Source organism: Orycteropus afer, unplaced genomic scaffold, assembly GCF_000298275.1.
Source record: "Orycteropus afer afer isolate SDZICR_OR568_19922 unplaced genomic scaffold, OryAfe1.0 scaffold00078, whole genome shotgun sequence".
Lineage (NCBI taxonomy): Eukaryota > Metazoa > Chordata > Mammalia > Tubulidentata > Orycteropodidae > Orycteropus > Orycteropus afer.
This window is the reverse complement of record NW_006921665.1, coordinates 2939359-2954182: the sequence shown is the minus strand read 5'-3', so window position 1 is coordinate 2954182 and position 14824 is coordinate 2939359.

Below are 14824 nucleotides of genomic sequence, written 5' to 3'. Positions count from 1 at the left end.
ACTAAGGGACCAAGCAGGGATGAGGCACCTGCCATGGCAGTTGGTGGTTAAACAAACTCATCGTTTCCATGGAGAGGATTCCAGCTAAGTATCTGATTGCCTTCCTTTAAGGAAGGCCATTTAGTCAGGGAGCACTTGAAGCTAACATTTCCTGCCCTTGAGTTGGGTCAGTACTACTACTATCCAACTTTGACCCATGATGACCCCATCAGTTACAGAGCAGAAATTCTCCATAGAATTTCCTTGGATGTAATTATAGAAACAGATAACCAGGCCTTTCTTCCATGGTGCTACTGGGTAATTTCAAGCAACTAACCTTTAGGTTAGGAGTTGAGTGCAAACCATTTGTACCATTCAATGACCTTTGTCTTGGGCCACAGGTGGGGAGAATTATGTTCGGGAGCACAGAGTTACAGGTTTGGGAGGAGGAAGCCACTAGTTTAGGAGACAAGGTCTGAGGTTGGACCAAAACTAGTATCTTCTTCAATCTGCTGCTCAGTTCCTTCCTTTGAGTCAACCACCTCAGGTCAACACTGTGTCTTCTGTGGGCCCTGGCCATGCCAGCCTGTCCTAGTAGCCTCTTAAAGAGACCACTGTCACTTTCTTCCACACCTCCTTCTCTGTGCTCCTGAGTGAGTAGGCAAAGACAGTGGCTACTAGTGACTGGCCTGAGCTTCTCACAGCTCAGCTGATCTGCTAGGCTCTGTCTCCCTGCAAAGCAGTTTTTCCAGGGGTTGACACTTGTGACTTTGAGTCAGGTCCCTTTCTGAAGCTCTGACTTTGTGCTATATACACTACTAACCCATGCTAGAGCCTTGTGAAGCCTGGTAAACTTTCAGATCTTCTCAGAGACCAGAATGATCATAGAAGAAGAGGTATGGTCTTTGCTTAGAATGTTCAAATAGCATTTAGGAATTTATTTTTCCCTTTCTGACATTAATAGCACTAAGCCACTCCTCGGAAGGAAGATGGGGCAATTGTACTTCCATAACGATACTGCCTCAGAAACCCAGGGAGGGGTCGCTATGAGTTGGATCTGACTTGATGGCACATAACAACAACAACAACAAGAAGAAGTTAAATGGGCTTCTAGCCTCTTCCTTATATAGGTTTTTGAGAGAGTGTTGATGTTTAAAACAACAACCGACTTAGAATCCTGAATCTGGCCCCTGCTGCCCCAGATGCATCTAAAGGACCATTAGTCTCTCTGAGCCCCCAGGTCATGACGAGTCCCTCAGGTGGACTTAATTGTTGCCAAACAGTCAATACATCCATCTACTTGATTTCTCAGTATGATGTATCAGTGTGGACATCTGGCTCTCGTCACCAAGTACATAATGTTCCTTGGTCTGCCACCCAATGCACTGCTCAGCTCTCTGCTGACTAAGAAGAAAAGGGATGCTATGTTAGGACTTTTCTGTGGCTATATTCATACAATGAAATGCTCAGCTTCTTTAATCCCCAAAGCCTACCTTGTCTCCAGTGCTTTTTTTGGGCCATGGAGTGTTGGCTTCTAGAGTGTGTTCTTGGTAAAGGAAGGACACCAGAAGCCTATGATCAAGCCAGAATGCAGTGTCTCATGAAAAGGCAAATCAGAAAGGATTTTACCTATGCCTTCCTGCCTAGGAAAAAAAAAAAAAAAAAGAAGAAAGAAGGAAACAGACTTTAGAGTTTCCAAGAGGAGAGAGAACAAAAATGAGAGGGAGAAAGAGAGGGGGAGAGAGAGAGAGAGAGAGGGAGAGCAGGGGGAGAGAAAGAGAGAGAACAAGTGAAAGAGACAGGAAGAGAGAGAGAGTGAGCAAGGGAGAGAGACAGGAAGAAAGGTCAAGAGAGAGGAATGGGGAGAGTAAGGGAGAAAGAGAGGAAGAGAGAGAGTAAGGGGAAGAGGAAGACAAGACCCTAATAGTAAGGGTGGAGGTGATGGGGCAACACCACAAGTGTGTTTTCTCTTCCAGTGCCTGTCAGGCCTTTGAGGAAATCCATGGTGTAGACATAAAACTCATGTTTGTGTCACCACAGCTAGAAATTGCCTAGTGTTGAGGTTTGGAGAGTGCAAGAGGCCAAGGCCACCCAGAGCTGTGGGCGGTACCATTCAGTCAACCTCTCTGGGCAGGGAAGCCATGGCCAGGACCCTGCCCTTTCTAATCATATTATGTGACAGAGTATTTAAAATGAATGTAGTTGTACTGTTTACACACACTCTGCCAACAACATGTAATGAATTAAAATAAAAGAAAAACACACATTATTTTAACAAGGCTTTTTTCCTCTTGACTTGAAATCTGTGACACGGCTGAGATGTAGAGTACAAATCACAGAATCCTTTTCCCATGATCTTGAGTTCTTCCAAGTTTGGAACCAAAAGAAAGGAAAAAATGGATTAGAGAAGTGCTAGAATTCTAAGGTAGTACTGAGTAGCAAGGAGTTGCTGGGTGGCACAAATAGGGAAGCACTCAACTACTAACCCAAAAGTTGGCAGTTCATATCCACTAAGAGAAGCCTCAGAAGTAAGGCCTGGCAATCTGCTCCCAAAAGCTCACAGCCCTAAAAACCATAAGGAGCACAGTTCTACCCTGCACAAATAGGATTTTCCATGAGGTGGAATTGACTCAATGATAACTAACAATGACAACTGAGTAGTCTTCATCAGAATTTCTCAATTTTAAAACTTATTTTCTAGTTCACAAGTGGTTCACTGGTTCCAAAAGAGGGTGTTCTTTGAAAGAAATTTTAGGGCCATCCAGTGGTGGCTCAGGTGTTGGGAGGGCTTCCTTCGGTGCATACTTTGACATTTTTTGCTAGGTCTGTCAAGAGAAAGAAGAGTTTCTTCATCAAGTACAATACTAGAATGCATAAAGATGGGGAAAAAAAGTTCAAACAAATGCTTCTTGCTTTTTAAAATTGTGTATTTATGAGGAGAGAATTGACTAGTGGCCAGAAAGACATATACTGGAAACTCAAGGAGTAGTGGTCAAAGTATCCACTTGAGGTTACAGCTTCTCTCAGCAATTCTAGGATGATATATTATTAGTTTTCTATGCTGTGTAACCCACCATTTATCTGTCAGTTTGCTGAACTGTGGTGGCTTGCATGTTGCTATGAGGCTGGAGGCTATGCCACTGGTATTTCAAATATCAGCAGAGCCACCCATGGTGGACAGATTTCAGCAGAGCTTCCAGACTAACACAGACTTGGAAGAAGGAAGGGGTCATCCATTTTTCAAAGAATTGGCCAGTGAAAACTTTATGAATAGCAGCAAAACCCTGTCTGATATAATACTGGAAAACTTTATGAGTAACCCAGAAGCATTGTCCGATATAGTGCCGGAAGATGATGCCCTCAGGTTGGAAGGCACTCAAAATATGACTGGGGAAGAGCTGCCTCCTAAGAGTAGAGCCAGCTTTAATTATGTGGATGGAGTAAAGCTTTTGGGACCTCCATTTGCTGATGTGGCATGACTCAAAATGAGAAGAAATAGTTGCAAACATCCATTAATAATTGGAACATAAAATGTATGAAATATGAATCTAGGAAAATTGGAAATTCTCAAAAAAGAAATGGAATGCATAAAGATTGATATCCTAGGCATTAGTGAGCTGAAATGGACTGGTTTGGGCGATTTTGAATCAGACAACCATATAATCTACTATGCCGGAAATGACAAAGAGGAGTAGTATGGTATTCATCACCACAAAGAATGTTTCAAGATCTATCCTGAGGCACAATGCTGTCAGTGATAGTATAATATCCATATGCCTACAAGGAAGACCAGTTAATACTACTATTATTCAAATTACACACTAACCACCAAATTCAGGAGCATTTACTGATAAAGACTAAAGACTACAGTCTGCAGTATGGATTACATCTCAATATAAAGAAAACAAAAATCATCACAACGAGACTAATAAGCAGCACCACAATCAATAGAGAAAAGATTGAAGCTGTCAAAGACTTTATATGACTTGGTTCTACAATGAACACCAATGGAAGCAGCAGTCAAGACATCTAAAGACGTATTGCATTGGACAAATCTGTTGCAAAAGACCTCTTTCAAATGCTGAAGAGCAAAGAAGTCTCTTTGAAGACTAAGATGTGCCTAACCCAAGCCATGGTATTTTCAATGGTCTCATATACATGTGAGAGCTGGACATGTAATAAGGAAGACCGAAGGAGAGTTGATGCTTTTGACTTACGGTGTTGGCAAAGAATGCTGAGAGTACCATGAACTGCTAAAAGAACTAACAAATCTGTCCTGGAGGAAGTGCAGCCAGAATACTCCTTGGAAGCAAGAATGGCCGGACTTTGTCTTGCCTACTTTGGTCATGTTGTCAGAAGGGACCATTCCCTGCAGAAGGATATCATGCTTGGTAAAGTGGAGGGTCAACAAAAGAGGGGAAGGGCATCAATAAGATGGACTGACACAGTGGCTGCAGCAATGGACTCAGGTATAGTAGGGATTGTGAGGCTGGTGCAGGACCAGGCAGTGTTTCATTCTGTTGTACATAAGCTCACTGTGAGTCAGAGATGACTTGACAGCACATAACAACAACAACACCAAATCCAAAGATGAGGAAATTGAAGATTTTAACCAACTTCTGCAGTCTGAAATTGAACATGCAATCAAGAAGTGTTGATTATCACTGGTGATTGGAATGCAAAAGTTGGAAACAAAGAAGAATCACTGGTAGTTGGAAAATGTGGCCTTGGTGGTAGAAATAACTCAGGAGTTTGTATGATACAATTCTGCAAGACCAATGACTTATTCATTGCAAATACCTTTTTTCCAACAACAAAAACAGTGTTGCAATACACATGGCCTTTGCCAAACAAAGTACACAGGAATCAGATTGACTACATCTGTGGAAAGAGGCAATGGAGAAGGTTAATATCTTGAGCCAAAACAAGGCCAGGAGCTGACTCTAGAACAGACCATCAATTGCTCATATGCAAGTTCAAATTAAAGCTGAAGACAACTAAAACAGTCTATGAGAGCCAAAATATGACATTGATTATATCCCTCCTGAATTTAGAGACCATTTAAAGAATAGATTTGAGGCATTGAGCAACAATGACTGAAAACCTGAGGATTATGGGATGACATCAAGAACATCATCCATGAGGAAAGCAAAAGGTCATTAAAAAGATGGAAAGGAAGAAAAGACCAAAATGGATGTCAGAAGAAGCTCTGAAACTTGCTCTTGAACAGAGAGCAACTGAAGCAAATGGAAGAAATGACAAGATAAAAGAGCTGAACAGATTTCAAAGAATAGTTAGAGAAAACAAAGTCAATTATTAGTGAAATGTGCAAAGACCTGGAGTTAGAAAACCCAAAAGGTTTTTCTGAAGAATGAAGAGTTAGAAAACCTAAAAGGTTTTTCAAAAGGTATTTCTCAGCATTTCTGAAGCTGAAAGAACTGAAAAAAAAATTTAAGCCTAGAGTTGCAATATTGAAAGATTCTATGAGCAAAATATTAAATGATGCAGGAAACATCAAAAGAAGATGGAAGGAATACACCAAGTCACTGTACCAAAAAGAATTGGTCGATGCTCATCCATTTCAGGAGGAGCCAATGGCATTGAAGGAAGAAATCGAAACTACACTGAAGGAAATGGTGAAAAACAAGCCTCCAGGAATTGACAGAATACCCACTGAAATGTTCAACAAACGGATACCATGCTGGAGGCACTCACTTGTCTATGCCAAGAAATTTGGAGGACAGCTACCTGGCCAACTGACTGGAAGAGATCCATATTTGTACACATTCCAAAGAAAAGTGATCCAACAGAATGTGAACATTATCAAACAATATCATTAATATCACATGCAAGTAAAATCTTGCTGAAGATAATTAAAAGCCGGTTGCAGCAGCATATTGATAGAGAACCTCCAGAAATACAAACTGGATTCAAAAGAGGATGTGGAATGAGGGATACCAGATGGATCTTGGGTGAAAGCAAAGAATACCAGAATGATGTTTTCTTGTGTTTTATTGACTATGCAAATTCATTTGATTGTGTGGATCGTAACAAATTATGGATAACATTGAGAAGAATGGGAATTCCAGAACACTTAATTGTACTTATGAGGAACCTGTACATAGACCAGGAGGCTGTCATTTGAACAGAACAAGGGGATACCACATGATTTAAAATCAGGAAGGAAGTGCATCAGGGTTGTATTCTTTCACCATATTCATTCAGCCTGTATGCTGAGCAAATAATCTGAGTAGCTAGACTATATGAAGAAGATCACACATCAGGATTGGAGGAAGACTCATTAACAACCTGTGATATGTAGATGACACAACCTTGCTTGCTGAAAGTGAAGATGACTTGAAGCATTTACTGATGAAGATTAAAGACTATAGTCTGCAGTGTCAATTACACCCCAATTCAAAGAAAACAAGTCCTCACAGCTGGACCAATAAGCAGCATCACAATAAATGGAGAAAAGATTGAAGTTCTCAAAGATTTCATATTACTTGGTTCCACCATCAACCCGAATGGAAGCAGCACACAGGAGATGGCATGTTGCACTGGGTAAATCTTCTGCAAAAGACCTCTTTAAAGTGCTGGAGAACAAAGATAACTCTTTGAAGACTCAGGTGCACCTAACCCAAGCCATGGTATTTTCAATTGCTTTATATGGATGTGAAATCTGGACAATTAATAAGGAAGAATTGAATTGATGCTTTTAAGTTGTGTTGGCAAAGGATTCTGAAAGTACTGTGGACTACTAGAAGAATGGATAAATCTGTCCTGGAAGACGTGTAGCCAGAATGTTCCTTGGAAGCAAGAATGGCCAGACTTCGTCTTACTTTGGTGATATTGTCAGAAGGGACCATTCCCTGGAGAAGGATATCATGCTTGGTAAAGTGGAGGGTCAGTGAAAAAGGGGAAAGTACTCAATGAGATGGATTGGCACAGTGGCTGCAACAATGTGGTTAAGTATAGCAAGGATTATGAGGCTGGCACAGGACCGGGCAATGTTTCGTTCTGTTGTGCATAAGGTCACCATGAGTTGGAGACGACTTAAGGGCACCTAACAACAGCAACAGCATGCTGTGTAACACATTATCACACATTTAATCACTTAAAACCACATATATTTCTCATGTCACAGATTTTTTGGGTCAGGAGGCTGGGGGTTGGTGTAGCTTGATTTAATGTCTAGGCTCTTGACAGACTGAAATCAAGGAGTGAGCAGGACTGCAATCTCATGTGAGGCCTGAGTCCACATCTAAGGTCACTGGTTGTTGGCAGAATTCACAGTCCCCTGTGATTGTAGGATAGACACCCTCAGCTTCTAGATGGAACCACCATTTCCTGCCCTCTGGCTCTCACTCCGTGACTTGGCAGTTTACTTCTTCAAGGCCAACAGGAAAGGGTCTCTACTTTGTTTAATCTGTCTTATTCCATCTCTGACTTCTAAACCTTCTCTTGAAGGGCTCATCTGATGAAATAAGACACACTTAAGATAATCTCCTTTTGGATTAGCTTAAAGTCAACTGAATGAGGACAGTGGTGGTTCTGTGGTAGAATACTTGCTTTTCACGTGGGTGATCTGGGTTCAATTCCTTGCCAGTGCACCTCATGCACAGCCACCACCTGCCTGTCAGCGAAGACTTGTGTCGCTATGATGCTGAACAGGTCCTAGTGAACTCCCAGACTAACACAGACTCAAAAGAAAGGTGTAGAAACCTACTTCTGAAAAATCAGTTCAAGAAAATGCTACGGATCACAATGGTCTGATCCCATTGTGCATGGCATAGCCATGAGTCAAGGAATAATTTGCCAGCCACTCACAACAACAACAAAATCAACTGATTAAGTTAAATCCACCCAGAATAATGTTCTTAATTTACAGTGAACTGATTAGGTAATTTAATTACATATAAAAAACCTCTTAACTTTGCCATATAACATAGCCCGATTACGAAGTGATATTCCATCCCATTCACAGGTTAACAGGAAGGAGAGACTGAGAATCTTGCGGCCTTTTTTTTTTTTTTTTTTTTTAAGCTTTTTAATATGATTTGGATGAAATTTTCCAAAGCAGATTTGTTTTACATTTAACAGTTCATATACATTTTGTTTCATGACTCTGATTACAATCCCCACAGTGTAATAGCTTTCCTCCTTCCTCCTCCCCGTGGTTACCCCTTTCCTGTGTCCTTCTTCCCTATGTGTTCATATCTGCCTAGCTTTCTCCCTGTGCAAGTGTTGTTCTTGGGGCCTTTATAGAATTCTGCCTACTAGAAATAAATTTTATGATCTGAGATGGTCATTCCAAAGGAAGTTCACCTTATCCGTAAAGAAACTATAGGATGAGATCAGCTGAGATGGTATTGCCAAACCTCTCAGGGTGGGGGGTGAGGTGCCCAAACCACACCATAGCACTGGGTATCTGTTACATATATTCCTGGCAGGCTTCCATGAGACACTTTTACTCCTAATCCTTTCACTCAAATGCCTGTGGAACTGGAAAATATGGCATTTCCGTGAAGGCTACTTGATTTGATTCCCATGTTCCTCTGACAAAGCAGTTTGTTGACCTTCAAGTTCTGGCACCAAATGTATCTATTTACTCAAGTCTTTGCCAAAGGGTGGGGAGAGAGGGTGGGGAAGAAGGAAGGATTCTTTTGCAGCTGGTCAATGAAGTGCTTTGTTATGATTTCATTCCATGTTGTTCAGGTGCCCACGTGCCCAGGTACAAGATAGGCCAATTTCTCCCCCTTGGGCTCGTCTACATGAAGCCCAAAAGTCAGGAGTAAAAATTAAGGATGAAAAAGTAGCCACTGTTTCCCTTGTGGTAGAAAGGTTGCTTTTAGAAAGAAACAATTAGAACAATTATGTGGAATTTGGCAGAAACAAAAGACACTAGTATTGTCTCTCTGAAAAAATAAAAAATAAAAAACCAAACCCACTGCCAGAAAGTTGATTCTGAATTCTAGTGACCCCCATAGGGTTTCTAAGGTTATAAATCTTTACTGAAGTAGACTTCCCTATCTTCCTCCTGCAGAGCAGCTGGTAGATTTAAACTGATGACCTTTTAGTTAGCAGCCAAATGCCTTACCCACTTTGCCATCAAAGCTCATTCAGTTATTCCCTATTTTCTTTGAATTCCATTCCAGTCATTCATTAGTACCTCTTTGACAGTTTTATGTCTTTTGATGCAGGATTTATTGTCTATCATTTGACCCGGGATATTTCTAGTTTATCCATCCAAACCATGCACAACCTTTCATGTGACAACAGTTGTGGGGGTAATGAGTTTGATTTCTCTTATTTGTTTGGCAAGAGAGGAGTCATAGGTCCATGGGTTTGAAACCATAGGAAAGTGAAATTCCAGTGAAAATTGGAATGCTGAACTGGGGAATGGAGGGACAACTGTAATTCTGGGTTTATGTGCATGTAAGAACCAAGGGAGGCCTCATTGTGCAATGGAAGGTCACCAGACCAGATGTCACATGGCCAGACCATACTCTTCAGCCTTAGGTTTCTTACTGCCAAAAGAGGCATTCAATCTATGTAATTTTAAGGGAGAAGTCCTTGAGTGGTATAAAGAATTAATGCACTTAGTTGCTAACTAAAATCTGAAGGTTTGAATCTACCAAGCAGCACCTTAGAAAAAAGACCTGGTGATCTACTTCTGAAAAATCAGCCACTGGAAACCCTGTGGAGCACAGTTTTACTCTGATACACATGAGGTTACCATGAGTTGGAACCCACTCCACGATCATTGGATACTGTTTAAATCTCTAGGGTTATTTTTAGCAGCAAAATACCCTGATTCTATAAAGTACACAAGTTGTCCATGTGGCCTGAGCTTCTAGCTTTCACCAGTAGGGCACCTCCACACACTTCATGACCATCTCATGCTGGGAAAAGCTGGAAGGAGATGGGGCCTCATGTCTGGGTTGGCTTGCTAGTTTTCTCCAGGAGACTATTTCCTGTTGAAACCAAAATATATGTCGCTATTTTGTTTTAATTAAATTAAAAAATTGAAAATATCACTTATTATACTTATTCTTGGGAGCTCTGGTAGCATAGTGCCTAAGGCACTTGACTGCTAACCAGAAGTCTGGCGGTTCAAACCCACCAGCCACTCCTCGGAAGGAAGGTTGGGCAATCCTACTTCCGTAGTGATACTGCCTTGGAAACCCAAGGAGGGGTTGCTATGAGTCGGGGCCGACTCCACGGCACATAACAACAACAACAACATAGTTATTCTTAAAGAGCTCTGGTGGCACAGCAGTTAAAGCATTCGACTGCTAACCAAAAGATTGGCAGTTTGCACCTACCACTTGCTCCACAGGGGGAAGATGAGGGAGCCTGCTTCAGTAAAGATTTACAACCGTGGAAACCCTGTGGGGCAAGTTTACTCCAGCCAGTAGGGTCATTATGAGTTGGAATTGACTCGATGGCAGTAGGATTTTTTTTTTTTTTTCCATTCTTGGGGTTTATGTTCTGGAAACAAAAAGATTTTCTTTTTCTTTTTTAAATAAACACAATTGAGGCATGCAGATTCTGTTCTCAGGAGCTCATTGCAATGTTGAATGAGATAAAAACAGTATTTCCAGTAAGAAATGAATATACAGTTTCAACCACAATCTATCTTCATACATGCAGTGATTTCTATTTTTGTTACTAAGAACATTTTATGAAGGCTCTGGCCTTCCCTGGTAATGAGCTCTATGGGGAGAAACATGTTTCCCACCAGTCCCGGGTATCAGACCCAAGAAATGCTGTCCAAGAGTACAGGACAGGATTTGACTTCACTTCTAGAAAACATTTCTTGAGAATAACAGTTGCTAGGAACTGAAATGGCTGAAGTGGAGGAAGATTGATATCTCTCCATGAGATCTTGAAAAAGGAAGGGCCTCTTCTTTGGGTGGCCCTGTCTAGTGGCCCAGAATGGCTTAGATCACCTATCAAAGTCTCCTGAATTTCATTGATGCTACTTTTCTCTGAAAGAGGCTCTATCTGGTATTTCTGAAAAGCTAGAAGGTCCACTTCCATTTGTTAACAGAAATTTTAGAAATGCAGTGGCACTCTTTGGTAAATTTGAAATATTGCCTTCTGGGGATCCACCACCATAACAGTGCAGAAGCCTGTGTGATGTGGGAAACCACCATAGAAGTTCTTGTGGCATTTACCTGGTGGTTTGGGGCTGGGTAGCACAGTAGTGATTTGCTACCTCATCAATTTCTTCATTACTCTCTGAGAGCACAAGGGGGCTTCCCAGTTAAGTGGATAAACACTGGCTAGTCCTGGTTCTCTCCTATGTTGTATAAATACTGAAGGAAATTTGGATCTAGAACTTAGAGCCTGGTTAATGATTAATGCCTGGAGCTAATTTTTTTGTGTGTGGAACATCGTAATGTCAGGAGAATTGTGGTTCCTACCTATTTTGGTTCTCTAGGAGCTCTGGTAGCATAGTGGCTAAGACACTTGCCTGCTAACCAGATGGCTGGCGGTTCAAACCCACCAGCCACTCCTCGGAAGGAAGGTTGGGCAATCCTACTTCCGTAGTGATACTGCCTCGGAAACCCAAGGAGGGGTCGCTATGAGTCAGGGCTGACTTGACAGCACATAACAACAACAACAACAAGTGCCACTCTAACAGAAATACCACAAATGGGTGGTCTTAATAAACAGGGATTTATTCTCTTACTGTTTAGGAGGGTAGAAGTCTGAGTTCAAAGTGCCGGGCTCTGGAAGCTGAGTGAAAGCTCCTCAGCCTTGGGCTTCAGCTCTGCCTCTTGCTCCCAGCTGGAGGCATCTCTTCACTCAGGCAGCTGTTGACTGCTGAGGCTGACAAGTAAAATGGCACAGTCCCCAAATTATCAAACTACATGGCAGGCCACTAATTCAAGTCCATTAATAGTCCCAAGATTGGCAGAAAACATGGCAGGCTGCTGAACAACAACTCAGCTACAAGCAGCGTCCAAGTGTGCCAAAAGCTGCAGACTATTTCTAAAGTTTCTCCTTATACACTGGAAGCAGACCACATCCCTAAAGCAGCTACTCAGCAGCTCATGGCAGATTCTACCATGGAGATGATTACCAGTTTCATCGTGAGGAGTCACTACATCCAGCTGCCAAGCCACTCAAAACCAGTCTCAGCCAAGGTGACACATAACCTTAACTACCACACCACCTACCAAGCACTCACCTTTCTTCTCATTCTGAAACCTACTGGGTCACCATTTTGTGTGGGTACATGTATATAGCAAGCTCCCAGAATACATGAATTTTGGAGCCACATTTTTATAAAGGAAATGGAGAGGGAAATTGAAGTGGATGAGAATCAAGGAACAGCATAGAGGTATCATTGAATGGGTGGGAGCTGCAAGATTCCTCAATACTTGGATTTTTAATCAAGGTATCTTAGTAAGGAAAAGTGTATTACTTGTTGGGCAGAAAATAAAAATGCAAAACAGAAGCCAGTAAACCAAAACAAACAAAAACATTGTTGTTGGGTTTTTGCCAACTCATAATAATGGTGCAGGACAGAGTAGAACTTCCCCATAAGGTATTCAAGGTTGTAATATTTACAGAAACAGACTGCACATCTTTCTTCCTCAGAATGGTGAGTGGATTCTAAATGCTGACCTTTAGGTTACCAGCTGAGTGTTTTAACCACTGTATCATCAGAGCTATTTACAGAAGCCTTTAGAGATCTAATAAACAGAGCGATCAATTGTGTACTTTTAGGAAGATGTGTGCACAATTGTTTAACCCTAGAGAGATAGTGTATGCTAGTCTCTTTGGCACTGTCTCCAGTCTACCCAGAAATCAGTGCAAAAAACTTTGGGTTAATTTGGGGAGTTAATTACCACAAACAGACCATTGATTTTGATTAACTCTTTTTTTCTCCCAAATATGCTTTTTTTTTTTTTTTTCAGTGTTCCCTCCCCTCTCCTCCTACCCTACCCCTGGTAACCAACAAAGAAAGTTTTCTTCCATATACAAACCTTTCCTTGACTTTTAACAATAATGAAATATTACGATATTTGTCCTTCTGTGATTGACTTATTTCACTCTGTGTAATGTCTCCAAGTTCATGTTTTTCATGAACTCTTAATAAAAATCAATTGTCTTTAAGCTGATCCCAAATTATGGCAGCTCCATGTGTGTCCAAGTAGAACTGTGCTCCTTAGGGTTTTCCATGGCTGATTTTTCAAAAATAGATCAATCACCAGACCTTTCTTCTAAGGCACCTCTAGATGGACTTGAACTTTCAGTATTTTGTATAGCAGCTGAGCATATTAACTATTTGCACCACCCAGGAACTCCTTTAAGGTAATATAAAGAGTTATCAAGAAATAAAGTGTAACCCCCTTTTGCAAGGACTTTCAGTGGTGACTCAATTTCCCATGGGTGAGGAGTGTTAAGTGTTGGTCAGCATGTTGTGGAAGTTTCTTTAAGACCAAACCACACCTAAGTGTTTCTTTCCCCATGAGTACTACATAGCTCTGCTGTTTGCCAAGGATTGGTTCCCTTCTTTCTGCCCAGAACCCTACCTTCTTTACCTGGTAATCCGGATAACTGCACCACAATGCTGTATGGCTTTGGACAAGTATTTTAATATTGCTGAATCTCAGTTTCCTTATCTATAAAATAGACAAATAAAAACTTTTCCTACCTAATACTAGAATTGTTATGAAAATGTTCATGAAAATATAAAAAAGCTTAGTAAAAACAAAGCGTATGAAGCTTTCTTCCTTGTTACTGGCCTTGGTTTTTGTGTACAATAAATAGTTTCCAATGGAAGTAATTGATACCAAATGCAGAGCCCATCAACAAGAGGAGAATTTGTATGGAAACAATGCCTTCAAGGTTAAAAAAGCAGACCTCTGAAGGCAGAGCAGCCAGCTGGTCAGAGAGCTAGGCAGGAAGTCCAGTTACTCCTGGTTGTGAGGCCTTGGACAGGCCACCTTAGCTGTCTATCACTTTTTTTCCCCAAGACAAAGAAGAATCATGGCTGAGGTTTTGACACTGCAAGTGGAAATGAAGTGAAAATATGTTGACTTTGTCTAAAATACAGTGCTTTGTTGTGGTCAGCTGCTCTTGAGTCAGCTCTGACTCATGGGGATCTTCTGTAGAACAGAATGAAATGTTGCCTGATCCTGCATCATGTTCATGATAGTTGGTATGTTGAGCCCATTGTTATGGTTATTCTGTCAATCCACATCACTTTCATTGGGCCTCTACTTACCAACCATGATGTCCTTTTCTAGCAGTTGATCGTTTCCTGATGATGTGTCCAAAGTGAGTCAGTGTCTTAGCATTCTAATTTGTAAGGAGTATTCTGATTGTATTTCCTCTAAGACTGATCTGTTTATTCTATTGACAGTCCGGGGTATATTCAATATTCTTTTCCAATACCACATTCAAATACATTTATTTTTTGTCTTCCCTTTTCATTGTTCATTTGCATGTTGGACAATGAGTAAAGAAGACCAAAGAATTGATACCTTTGAATTATGGTGTCGGTGAAGAATATTGAATATATCATGGACTGTCAGAAGAACAAACAAATCTGTCTTAGAAGTATAATTAGAACGCTCGCTCCTTAGAAGAGAGAATGAAGAGACTTTGTGTCATGTACTTTGGACATGTTTTCAGGAGGGACCAGTCCCCAGAGAAGGCTATCAGACTCGATAAAGTAGAGAGTCAGCAAAAAAGAGGAAGACCCTCAATGAGATAGATTGACACCATGGCTGTATCAATAGACTTAAACATAGTAATGATTGTGAGGATGGTGCAGGACCAGGCAATGTTTCATTCTGTTGTATATAGGGTCGCTATGAGT